The following is a 13,661-nucleotide window of genomic DNA, read 5'->3' on the forward strand; positions in this document are numbered from 1 at the left end:
TTGTGTGTATGTGAATGTGGGTTGTAAAGGACTGCAGGTTTACCTCTTCAAATATTTTTTATATCTTTGCCTGGGTGATTTTTTAACTCAAAAACTAACCCCTTTTTGTTTTAAACTCAAGAAAGCCTGCCAGACTAGTTTCTTTACAACTAGCACGTAAATTGTTAATCACAGACATTGAGTAACTAACTTCATCCTCTCTAAATTCACTTAAAATCCTGTTATGGGCAGGCTTGGAGTGGCAAACTAGAGGAGCCATTTTTATCCCTCTTCAAGTGGCCATAACAGGGCCAATAAATTATTCTCACCAGTGACTTCCTTTGCTATTTCCTATCTCCACCAAACTGGTTCTATATTTTGACTATTTGAACCAAGATCATTTCTCATTATTGTATTGATCACATCCTTTATTAACAGAGCTACCCCACCTTTTTTTTCTTTATTCCTTTAATTCCAAAATATCAAATACCCTTGAATATTCAGGTCCCAGCCTTGGTCATCTTGCAACTACATCTCTATAATGGCTAAAATCACACTTATTTATTTCTGTTTGTGTTATCAATTCATCATCTTGTAATGAATGCTGCACACATTCAGATAAAGAACCTCTAGCTCTATTTTTACTGTTTTCCCTACTCTGGCCTTATTTGTTGGTGCATTGTTATCTTTGTACGTTCTGTCCCTTCCTGCCACATTCTGGTTATCATTACTTTCCAAATCTCGCCTCATATGAACCTTCCCCCCCTACCCCCCAGTATTTAATTTAAAACCCTCTAGACAGCTCTAGTTATAAGATTCACCAGGGCACTGGTCCCAGCACAGTTCATGTGAAGACCATCTCAATGGTACAGCTCCCTTTTTCCCCAGTACTGGTGCCAATGCCCCATGAGTCCAAACCCATTTCTGCCATACCAATCTTTGAGACAATCATTCAACTCTCTGATCTTATTTACCACAAGCCAATCTGCTCGTGGCTCAGGTAGTAATCTAGAGATTATTACCTTTGTGGTTCTATTTTTTTAAATTTAGCCCCTAGCTGTGCCACTGTGCATCAAGGAATGAATGTTGAAGGTGGTGGATGGGGTCCCAGTGAAGTGGGTTGCTTTGTCGTGGGTGATGTCAAGCTTCTTGAGTGTTGCTGGAACTGCCCTCATCCAGGCAAGTGGAGACTATTCCATCATTCTCCCGACTTGTGCCTTGTAGATGACGGGCAAGCCTTGGGGAGCCAGGAGTTGAGTTACTTGCCACAGAATTCTCAGTCTCTGACCTGCTGTCATAGCCACAGCATTTATATGCCTGGTCTAGTTAAGTTTCTGGTCAATGGTAATCCTGAGGATGTTGATAGTGGGGGATTCATTGATGGTAATGCCATTGAATGTTAAGGTTAGATTTTCTATTATTGGAAATGGTCGTTGGCTGGCACATGTCTAGCATGAATGTTACAAATATGTGCGAACAAGAAAGTTATTTTCATAGGAGATTTCAACAAGTTAATATAAACCCAAGTGGCTTAGAGGCAGAATTGGTAGATCCAATGTATAGCTGTTCCTTGACCCAGTTTGTAAAGGCAACCACAAGAGGCAATGCTCATCTTGCCGCTCATTAATGACCTAGAAAATGGATGAAACAAGCAAGAAACTAAAGGAAGAAAACTAGGGAAATCGTCAACAACATTTCAGTAGGAGAGAAGTGGAACACCTTAAAGTTATAGTAACAAATTTGCAGGATAAATATATTTGCAAACTAATAAACTCAGCCTAAGCATGACCATAAGTGAACTTACAAACAATTATAAGAAAATGACCTATATAAAGCTTGCACATAGAAAGGTGAAATTAAGGCCTTACTGTGATAAATATAAGAAAATGCAGAAACACATTAAAGGAGTGATCCTGAGTGATCAGGCAAAAGGCAAGGCAGTTGAGGCTCTGCATAACAATAAGAAGCATATTTCAGTACTGCAACAGCAGGAAGAAAGATTTGCTTCTTGCATAGCCACCCTAACACCCCAAAGCATTTTACAGCCAATGAAGTGCTTTTGAAGTGTAGTTTCTGTTGCAAAGTGGAAAACAAGGCAGCCAATTTGTGCACAGCAAGATCCCACAAATAGAAAAGTAATTTGATTTTTTTGTGATGTTGATTGAGGTATAAATATTGGCCAGGACACAGAGAGTAACTCCCCTCTTCTTTTTTTTATTTCCACCTGGAGAGCAGATTTAACATCTGCTGAGTTTAATATCTCATTTAACATATAACAGACAGCACTCCCTCAGTCCTGCACTGGAGTGTCAGCCTAGATTTTTGCATTCAAGCCCTGGAGTGGGACCCACAATTTTCTGATTCAGAGATGAGAGTGCTATCAAATGAGCCACAGATGACATTGGCTAACAGGAAGGCAAATCAGAGAGGATGTGAACACACAAAAGGCACTAAAATGCTTGAATTGAAGTCGAGCATAAATTAGTAAATATTCTCAATGGCGGCTCCCTCCAACTATTCCTGAGACATTAACGATATGTTCTCCCCAGACAAAGATATACTAAATAAAATCAATTACTTTATTATAAATGAAATGGCAAGATGGAAATTCTAAATAGATGAATTAGGTTCAAAAGAAATGGGGATAGATGGGTTTTATTCCAGAGCTCTGAAAAAGTCTAGGGATAAGATTTTATGAGTTACTGCCAATCATTGAGACACCATGCCCACTGGGAGGTACCAGTAAATAGAAAACATTGATACCCATATTCAAACAGCAACACAAGAAAGATGGACAGCTATTGGTCTCATTTGTATGCCATAATGGAATTGGTTATCTTGAGTAAACATAAGCATTGTCTGTATGACAATAACCCACTTAGCTTCAGTCAGCATGGATCCAAAAGGGTATGATCCCACCTGACCAACTTCTTCAGCTTCTTTGAGCAAGGGACAAACCACCTTAAGTGTGATAAGCTCTATGATATGATGTATCTTAACGTGCAAAAGGCTTTTGATAAAATCCCATACGGAAGGCTATTAATTAAACTCAGAATTGCAGGGATTCAGGACAATCCCTGGGAATGAATAAGAAGCTTGCTAAAAAGTAGGGAACAAGAGTACTTATTTGTCAAGTCACATCAGGGTTGGATTGGGAAGTAGTACTGAGTGAGGTGCCTCATGGCTTGGTGCTGGGATCACTACTGTTTCTAAATTACATAATTTACTTGATTTAGAAACAATGAAAAGCTGTGCAATTGGCAAACTTAATTGTCTAAGGGCAGTGGAATCTAAATAAAAGGAAAGCTTTGAAAGAAGATTGAGGACAGTGATAATACACAACAGATTAGTATCGCATTTGCCAGGTTCCCATCAAACCCACCAGTAATATCAATTTATGGCTTTGACATTGATTTTTTTTTTAAATTCATGCTTACCACTCTGCCAAACCTTATCTTTTCAAAATTTGCTTTTTGTCCTATTGAGCAAGAAAAAAATTGAAATATGGCTCCCTCACACAAAAAGGTTGGACACGCCTGGTCTATTCAAGCCATTTTCTTCATCGACAACTTAAGTGTAAACACAGATGTCATCAAAATCTTTTGCTGTTGTTTATTGAGTAACAACATCTTATATTAATATCTATTTAGTATTGAATTCCAGGTCTATATTTCTACCAGCGCACATATGCATTTCACTGATGGCTAAATGAATAAACCTGCTATTTTATTGACTGGAAAAGTCTCAACTTTGATTATAGGTCTGTGCTCAATTAATTGATGAGCCTGGGAAGCACAACAATTGAATCCAGCATCATTGGGTTAGTAAACATGGTGAGGAGAAAGTAGCCACTAGGGTTCTTGTTTCAGATAACTATCCACACTGACCTGTGCTAGGATGTGAACAGTAGGTGAGAAGAAAATGGACTTATGCATAATGCATCCCATATTCCATCATATCTCACAGTCAATTGACAAGGAGGGTGAAATTTGTCTTGACGGGAGCTCAAACTGGGTGGTGTGCAAAATAGGCTTCCATTTTCCGGTTGTCCATTTTGATTTACTTCATGAAATTCACCCAGGAAGAATGGTTCTTGGCTAAGGAAATTTCCAAAAAAAGTAAACATAGGGGGCACCATTAATTGGTACATTCAAGTTTGCATGCAAGTTTCTCGTCTGCTGTCTTCCCAATCTCAGCCAAAAGTGGTTGCCAGGGTTTTCGTACAGGAAGGAAAGGAAAATAGGTGGAAAGTCACCCAAACCGCTTTTTCAGCTGTGATGACACAGCATTTGGTAAAGCTGAGATATTTAAAGATCCCAGAGGGAAACTTTAAACAACTGTCATGACCTATATTTTAAGTGATATGTTTGAGATGCAGCTCTAAATTCAAGAATCAGACCACCATTCTCAAGAGGTTTTTATATCAAACTATGTGAGACATTTTTTAATTTCTACAAGTTAAATAAATACACACGGCTACAAATTACCATCATAACTTTTAACAAATTCCCAATCTAATCTCCACTAAGGCAACAGCAACCCATAGACTTTAAGCAGACACCAGGTAAAGCATTTTCACCTTACAAATTCAAAATGAGGTTCCTTTCACTTTGGTTCCTTTGCCGAAACCGTGGTAGGCTTCGAGGCTTTGGTCTTACATTGCCTTTGCCCTGCACACACAAAACTGCTATCGGTTATACCCAGCAATCTCATTGAATGTAAATTGTCATTGTATCAGCAACCCCTTTGAACTCCACCTCTTCTAACAATCAATCCCCTTTCATAGTACCAATTTTATTAGTAATATAAACATTGCTTGGTCTCTGCTAGCTAGGTGCCAATTTCACTCCCCTTCATGAATGTTCTATTCAATAAAATGCAAATGCACTGTACCTCTCTTACATCTTAAAACTAGTATACATCAAAGCAAAAATAGCTGGAAAAACTCAGCAGGTCTGACAGCATCTGCGGAGAGGAACACAGTTAATGTTTAGAGTCTGTATAACTCTTCATCAGAACTAAAGAAATATAGAAATGTGGTGAAATATAAGCTGGTAGAGGGGTGTGGGACAGGTAGAGCTGTATAGAGGGCCAGTGATAGATGGAGGCAAAGAAGAGATTGCTAAAGATGTCGTAGACAAAAGGACAAAGGGGTGTTGATGGTGGTGATATTATCTAAGGAATGTGCTAATGGTGACATTAAGGGTAGAAAGCAGGACAAACAAGTGGCAGATAGCCCTAGTGGGGGTAGCGTGGGGAAATGGATCGAAATGAGCTAAAAGGTGGAGATAAAATGATAGATTTAAAAATAGGTGGGAAAAGAAAAATATATTTTAAAAATATATGTAAAAAATATAAATGATGGAAAAAGGGGGATCGGAAAGGGGGTGGGGATGGAGGAGAGAGTTCATGATCTGAAGTTGTTGAACTCAATGTTAAGCCTGGAAGGTTGTAGAGTGCCTAGTCGGAAGATGAGGTGCTGTTCCTCCAGTTTGTGTGGAGCTTCACTGCAACATTGCAGCAGGCCAAGGACGGACATGTGGGCTTGAAAGCAGGGTGGTGTGTTGAAATCGCAAGCGACAGAGAGGTCTGGGTCATGCTTGTGGACAGACCGAAGATGTTCCGCAAAGCGGTCACCCAGTCTCTGTTTGGTCTCTCCAATGTAGAGGACACCTCATTGGGAGCAGCGAATGCAGTAGACTAAATTGAGGGAAGTGCAAGTGAAGTGATGCTTCACTTGAAAGGAGTGTTAGGACCCTTGGACGATGAGGAGTGGGGAAATAAAGGGGCAGGTGCAACACCTTCTGCGGTAGCGTGGGAAGGTGCCGTGGGAGGGGGTTGAGGTGTAGGGGGTGATGGAGGAGTGGACCAGGGTGTCCCGGAGGGAAGGATCCTTGTGGAATGCCACCAGGGGGGGTGAAGGTAAGATGTGTTTGGTGGTGGCATCATGCTGGAGTTGGTGGAAATGGCGGAGGATGATCCTTTGAACGCGGAGGCTGGTGGAGTGATAAGTGAGGACAAGGGGGACCCTATCATAATTTATATTTTTTATATATATTTTTAAATATATTTTTCTTTCCCCACCTATTTTTAAATCTATCATTTTATCTCCACCTTTTAGCCCATTTCGATCCCTTCCCCCCACCCCACCCCCACTAGGGCTATTTGTCACTTGCTCGTCCTGCTTTCTACCCTTAATGTCACCGTTAGCACATTCCTTAGATAATATCACCACCATCAACACCCCTTTGTCCTTTTGTCTACGACATCTTTGGCAATCTCTTCTTTGCCTCCATCAATCACTGGCCCTCTATCCAGCTCTACCTGTCCCACCCCCCTCTACCAGCTTATATTTCACCACATTTCTATATTTCTTTAGTTCTGATGAAAAGTCATACGGACTCAAAACGTTAACTGTGTTCCTCTCCACAGATGCTGTCAGACCTGCTGAGTTTTTCCAGCTATTTTTGTTTTTGTTTCAGATTTCCAGCATCTGCAGTATTTTGCTTTTATCTTAGTGTTTAATTGACTGCCACCTCTCTTCCAGGAATGCCTACCTTGAAGAAGTACTGTTCTTCTCTCCGACAGGATATCCGCTTGTCTCTTTTGCCCTGTTCACCTTCGCTGCTTTCTATTTCTCTCCTGGTGTTTGACAAGGTGTTTACTAAAACTCGCTGGCACAGCCATAGTTCCTTCCTCAGTGACTGTCTCCATCTCCAACTTACCCCACGTGGATTCCAACTGAAGTTCCATCCTTCATGTTTTGAACCCACCCAGGATTACAGGTATCTCCGCGACAGACAATGCTCCTCGAACTGCTGTTCTCGTTGCATCCTGAGATCCACATTCAGTGCCATGCACCGCCATATGAACACACTCACCCTATCTCTAAGCTGTCCTTGCCCCCAGTTTCATTTTATTCTTTGTCTCATCTGACGCCTCAACAAGAAACTTTGTCTCTTTCTTTCAAGTGCAAAGGAACGCAAGCTCCAACAACTCATCGACACCAACGCCCATCCAGGACCCTCCACCCCTGCCCATCCCGCTGACCCCATCCCGTCTTCCAATCCCAGCCCCGGCCGTGTGTTCACTATACCCACTGAGCTTCCCCTCTCTGATGCTGAACGTTCAGTGCTCAGCAAAGGACTCAATTTCATACCCTTACACCCTCACCTCAATGAATTTTGGGCTCGGCATGATGCTGAACTCTTCTTCCGCCGCCTTCATCTCCGTGCTCACTTCTTTGGGCAGGAGTCCTCTCCCCATTCAATAGACCCTTTTACCCGCCTCCAATATTCTGCCTCCACCTGGACCCCTCCCTCTGGATTCTTACCTGCTCTTGATCCTTTCATTGAGAACTGTCGGCGTGACATCAGTCATCTCAATTTCTCTGCGCCTCTCACCCACTCTAACCTGTCTTGTTCTGAACTTGCTGCACTTCGTTCTCTCAGGTCCAACCCTGACTTTGTCATCAAACCTGCTAACAAGGGTGGTGCTGTTGTTGTCTGGCACACTGACCTCTACCTCGCAGAGGCTGAGCATCAACTCACAGACACTTCCTCCTACCTCCCCCTGGACCATGACCCCACCACTGATCATCAAGCCATTGTTTCCAGGACTGTCACTGACCTCATCTCCTCTAGAGATCTTCCCTCCACAGCTTCCAACCTGATAGTCTCCCAACCTCGGACGGCCCGCTTCTACCTCCTACCCAAAATCTACAAACAGGACTGTCCTGGCAGAACGATCGTGTCAGCCTGTTCCTGCCCCACGGAACTCAATTCTTGCTATCTTGACTCCATTCTCTCTCCCCTTGTCCAGTCTCTTCCCATCTACATCCGCAACTCCTCTGATGCCCTACATCATACCAACAATTTCCAGTTCCCTGGCCCCAACTGTTTCCTCTTCACCATGGACGTCCAATCCCTCTACTCCTCCATCCCCCACCGGGATGGTCTGAGGGCTCTCCGCTTCTTCCTTGAACAGAGGCCCGAACAATCCTCATCCACGACTACACTCCTCCGTCTGGCTGAACTTGTTCTCTCACTGAACAATTTCTCCTTAAACTCGTCTCACTTCCTCCAAATAAAAGGTGTGGCTATGGGTACCCGTATGGGCCCCAGTAATGCCTGTCTCTTTATGGGGTATGTAGAACATTCCTTGTTCCAGTCCTACTCAGGCCCCCTCCCACAAGTCTTTCTCCGGTACATCGATGACTGCTTCGGTGCTGCTTCATGCTCTCGTCTGGACCTGGAAAAATTTATTAATTTTGCTTCCAATTTCCACCCCTCCATCATTTTCACATGGTCCATCTCTAACACTTCCCTCCCCTTCCTTGACCTCTCTGTCTCAATTTCTGGTGATAGACTGTCCACCAATATTCATTACAAGCCTACCGACTCCCACAGCTACCTCGACTACAGCTCCTCACACACCGCTTCCTGTAAGGACTCCATCCCATTCTCTCAGTTCCTTCACCTTCATCACATCTGTTCTGATGATGCCACTTTCAAAAACAGTTCCTCTGACATGTCTTCCTTCTTCCTTAACCAAGGTTTTCCACCCTTGGTGATGACAGGACCCTCAACCATGTCCGGCCCATCTCCCGCACATCCACCCTCACTCCTTCCTCTCCCTCCCAGAACCATGATAGAGTCCCCCTTGTCTTCACTTATCACCCCACCAGCCTCTGCATTCAAAGGATCATCATCCGCCATTTCCGCCAACTCCAGCATGATGCCACCACCAAACACATCTTCCCTTCACCCCCCGGCAGCATTCCGCAGGGACTGTTCCCTCCGGGACACCCTGGTCCACTCCTCCATCACCCCCTACACCTCAATCCCCTCCCGCGGCACTGTCCCATGTAACCGCAGAAGGTGTTACACCTGCCCCTTTACTTGCCCCCTCCTCACCGTCCAATGGTCCAAACACTCCTTTCAAGTGAAGCAGCACTTCACTTGCATTCCCCCCAATTTAGTCTACTGCATTCGCTGCTCCCAATGAGGTCTCCTCTACATTGGAGAGGCCAAACACAGACTGGGTGACCGCTTTGTGGAACACCTTCAGTCTGTCCGCAAGCATGACCCAGACCTCCCTGTCCCTTGCCATTTCAACACACCACCCTGCTCTCAAGCCCACGTGTCCATCCTTGGCCTGCTGCAATGTTCCAGTGAAGCTCAACGCAAACTGGAGGAACAGCACCTCATCTTCCAACTAGGCACTTTACAGCCTTCCGGACTTAACATCGAGTTCAACAACTTCAGATCATGAACTCTCTCCTCCATCCCCACCCCCTTTCCGATCCCCCTTTTCTCATAATTTTTTTTAATATATATTTTTAAAATATATTTTTCTTTTCCCACCTATTTTTAAATCTATTGTTTTATCTCCACCTTTTAGCCCATTTCAATTCCTCCCCCCTCCACTCCACCCCCACTAGGGCCATCTGCCACTTGTTTGTCCTGCTTTCTACCCTTAATGTCACCATTAGCACATTCCTTAGATAATATCACCACCGTCAACACCCCCTTGTCCTTTTGTCTACAACATCTTTGGCAATCTCTTCTTTGCCTCCACCTACCACTGGCCCTCTATCCAGCTCTACCTATCCCACCTCCCTCTACCAGCTTATATTTCACCACATTTCTATACTTCTTTAGTTCTGATGAAGAGTCATGCAGTTTCATGCTCTGGCGGACTGTCACTGTGGAACACAAAATTTGATTTAGCCAACAGCTAGATTTATAAAATTAACAACTTAAATGGAAACTTAAAAAAATTCTTTGTCTCAGACAGTTCCCCTGCACTTCTCCATCTCGCTCCATTGTTCTGAATGTCCCATTTTGAGCCTTCATCTCATTCACTCCCCACCAATTGGTCCTTCCACCAATGTTTTTAGACTCATTGGCAAGTTAATCACTGCTGGCCACCATGCACTCTTCTTGCAACCTGGCATGCTCTTAGCCAGGTGTCAGCCTTGGTTTTGTGGTAGCATCTAGCATGAGTCATATGGTCGTAGGTTCAAGCTCACTCCAGCGACCAGAGTACATAATATAGACTGGCACACCAGTTAGGGCACTGTTGGAGTGCCATCTTTCAAACGAAATGTTGAGGCAAAGCCTCATCTGCCTCTCAAGCGAACATAATACTGTTTGAAAGAGATAAGCATTTCCGACCAATATATCCCTCAACCAACCTCCATAACACCTGACTTCACCCCTGCCTCATGCCTTTGTTATTTCTAGACTTGACTAATTCTGGGCTCTCCTGGCCAACCTTATGTCTTCCACACTAAAACTTGAGGTCATCCAACATTCTGCTCCCCATAGTCTTACTCACACCAAGTTCAGTTCACCTATCATCCCAATACTTGCTGACTTACATTTGGCCATGAACCAACACCTCAATTGTAAAATTCTCATCCTTATTTTCAAATCTTTCTATGGCCTCACCCCTCTAAACCTCTGTAATGTTCTCTAGCCCTCAACCCTCTTAGATCTGTGGCCCTCCAATGCTAGCCTTTTGTGCACCCCGAATTTTAATTACTCCAACATTGGTGGCTATGCCTTTTGTTCCCAAAGGCCCAAGTTCTGTAACTTCCTTCCTAAATCTCTCCATTTCTTAAGATGTTCCTTAAAACCTACCCCTTTGACCAAGATTTTGGTCACATCTTAATATCTCTTTAAATGGCTGTGTCAAATTTTGGTTGATAACACATTATGGAACATACTACATTAAAGGCACTCTTTATATTCAAGCTATTTAATCGCTAAAATCTATCATTTAATTTATTGCTGTTTGTAGGACTTTGCTGTACACAATTTGCCTGTGTTCCCTGCATTACAATAATGACTATATTTCATAAGTTCTTTGACTGTGAAGTCCTTTGGAACATCCTGAAGTTGTGAAAGATGATATATGACTAAGAGTTTCATTTTTCATCTATCCACTTGCTGGCTACTTACCCCTTTCACAGCCCATGTTGCCAACTACCAAGAGCCATCCATATGTACGCACCTCGCCACTTACATGCTTGCCCCTTCACATTGTACTTTCCTCTTGCTGCAGCAGCACATTACATCTCCCATTAAAACCACCCCTCACCCTGAGAGTAATATTTTAACTTTGACCCCTCTCTGTGAGCAATTAGTTTGCCCCTCAGAAGCTTTGAGCTCTCCTTCCAGCCCCTCCTGCTCCCCACCTATGACCCATCCCATTCAATACCAGCATGCACTAGTTTGAATTTCCATCTGCACCAAGGTTGCCAACTGTGATTAAAGGCATTCCTGATAGTTTCATCACATGACTTGCCCCGCACTCCAGCCATTAGTCAGCCAACACAGTCATCCTTGTGACATACAGCCTTCCTATGCCAATTGGAAAGCAAAAACACTGTTATAGGCCTGGACCAGAACCCCCAAGATTTTGGTACAATCCAATTAAGGACCAGTAACTTTTTATTTTAAATAGACAAAGTTTGAGATCCAAGACACTTGCTAAGAGAATAAAGCCAACGATTCCATGGTTTTTGAGCAAACAAAATAAACTTTACTAATATAAGGTCAGAAAGCTAAAACATCTAACAATCTAAGAGGAAAGTACAATGTGAAGGGGCAAGCGTGTAAGTGGTGAGGTGCGTACATATGGATGACTCTTGGTAGTTGACAACATGGGCTGTGAAAGGGGTAAGTAGACATTTGGCTTAGCAAGCAAGTGGATAGATGAAAGATGAAACTCTTATTCATATATCATCTTTCACAACTTCAGGATGTTCCAAACTCTAACTATCTTATACTCTAACATTCAGGGTCAACAGGAGGTAACTGTGAACTAATAAGTCAAACACCTATACTGCACATTAAATGGCAGATGCAACCAAGACAGAGCCCATGGATTTCTCAGCAACCCACCAAGATGCCATCATTTACTGAGTCACAAAATCTCATTAAAGCGATCTCCCAAATGAGGAATTGCAAGTGTTGACCCTTCCCTTTCAAAGATCTAGCCTCAGAATTCTTTCCAAAAGTCGCTCCGAATCGGACTGCCTCAATGGCTGCTCACCTCCCAATTTCAATCTTGTCTCTTGAGACACAATTTTCCTAGGTTACCCAGTCTGCACTTCAAACATCAATTCACAGGCAGAACTTCAGCTCTTCGGCCGCACTGAGCAATATACCACTGCTTCAAAGGGTTACCTTTGCCCTAACAACTTGCAGCACAGAGTCACCAACCTTCTTCTGCCTTTTCAGATCTGCAGGGCTTCTCCTAAGCCCTCGCTACTTGAAGCCTACCAACCACAGCACTTATACTGTTTGCAGCATCTTTCTTTGCTCCTGTCCCTGGTGGTCTCCTCTTCCTGGTGACTCCTTCCCCAGTTCTCTCCCTCACTCTTTGGGACCTCTCCCTGTCCCATCTCCTTGGCTTCCCTCTTTGGAACCTCTTCCTATCCAGGACTCCGCTATGGCACCCTGCTCCTGGGCCCTGTAGTCCAGGTTTTTATATTTTACTTTTATCACAAGCGCACTGGGCCCTTGTCCTTGGCCCAAAGAACTCTAAATGCCAGATTGGACATGTGCCAGCTACTCCAAATCTGAATGAAGAAGCTCCTGGGTTACGACTCATAGTTCCCAACCTCTACGTAACACCAAAGTAAACCGGGATTCTTAACAAGGCTCATTACCCAATTGGATGATGCTTGACTGTGAGCCAAACAGCTGTTTTTTCCCCATTTTCAATATTTTTATATCTTGGGATAGAAATGTTCAAAGAAAATGACAAGAAAATCTTTTTTAATGTTCCCATGACTTTTCTCCAGGGTTGCACAGAGCTGTGTCCTGGAGATTGATCTTTAATTCCTGGACACTCCAGACCAATCCTGGAGGTTTGGCAACCCTATCTGCACCCCCATCCCCAACACACAAGCCATATAGCAGCATGTAGGAACTTGGCCACAATCAATCTGGCATTGTCATTCAACCACCATCAGTCACTGTCCCACTTATCACCCACCCAGGATATATTATTCTGCTGGAAGGGTGAAGCTTTGTCACTTGTTGGCCACAGAATCTAATTGCTATTCAATAAATAGTGAGGCCCGAATTTAAATGATGTTCAGGCTACAAGTCACAAACCTGGCTTTATTCATCTCAAGTGTAATTTCTGAACAGTGAAGTGAAGAATGAGAAATAGGCTGGTGTTAAAAGACACAGCTGGAGATTGCTGAGGCTATTGGAGGAAGGGCATGGATCTTAAAATTAATTTGCTGGAGCTTGAGAAGTCAGTGAAAGTGAACCGTAATGAATGAATGAGGGTCAAGAGGCCAAGAAAGACCATAACAGAAATACAGCTTTGATGTGATTAAAGCCTTGCATTGCTTTAACATTAAGTTGGAGAATAGAAGCCAGAAAACAATAATGTTTTAGAGTTGAAAATAGTTTTATCAGTCATATTTGAGAAATAAAATATAGACCAGAGTTGTACAACATGGTGTTTCACCACCTTTGAGCTTAGTCCAAGGCTGGAGCCGATGAGGTTGGTTTTTCTCCCCAAAGAGGATGGGTTTAATATGGCCCACATTTAGCTGGAGGATGCTCTGGTTCATCGAGGTCACAATGTCAGATAGTAATCAGAAACAATGGTAACAGCCCTGATGTTAAAAAGATGTAGAGTACCATCAAAAC

The sequence above is a fragment of the Cetorhinus maximus genome, chromosome 3 (genome assembly GCF_964194155.1).
Source record: "Cetorhinus maximus chromosome 3, sCetMax3.hap1.1, whole genome shotgun sequence".
NCBI lineage: Eukaryota > Metazoa > Chordata > Chondrichthyes > Lamniformes > Cetorhinidae > Cetorhinus > Cetorhinus maximus.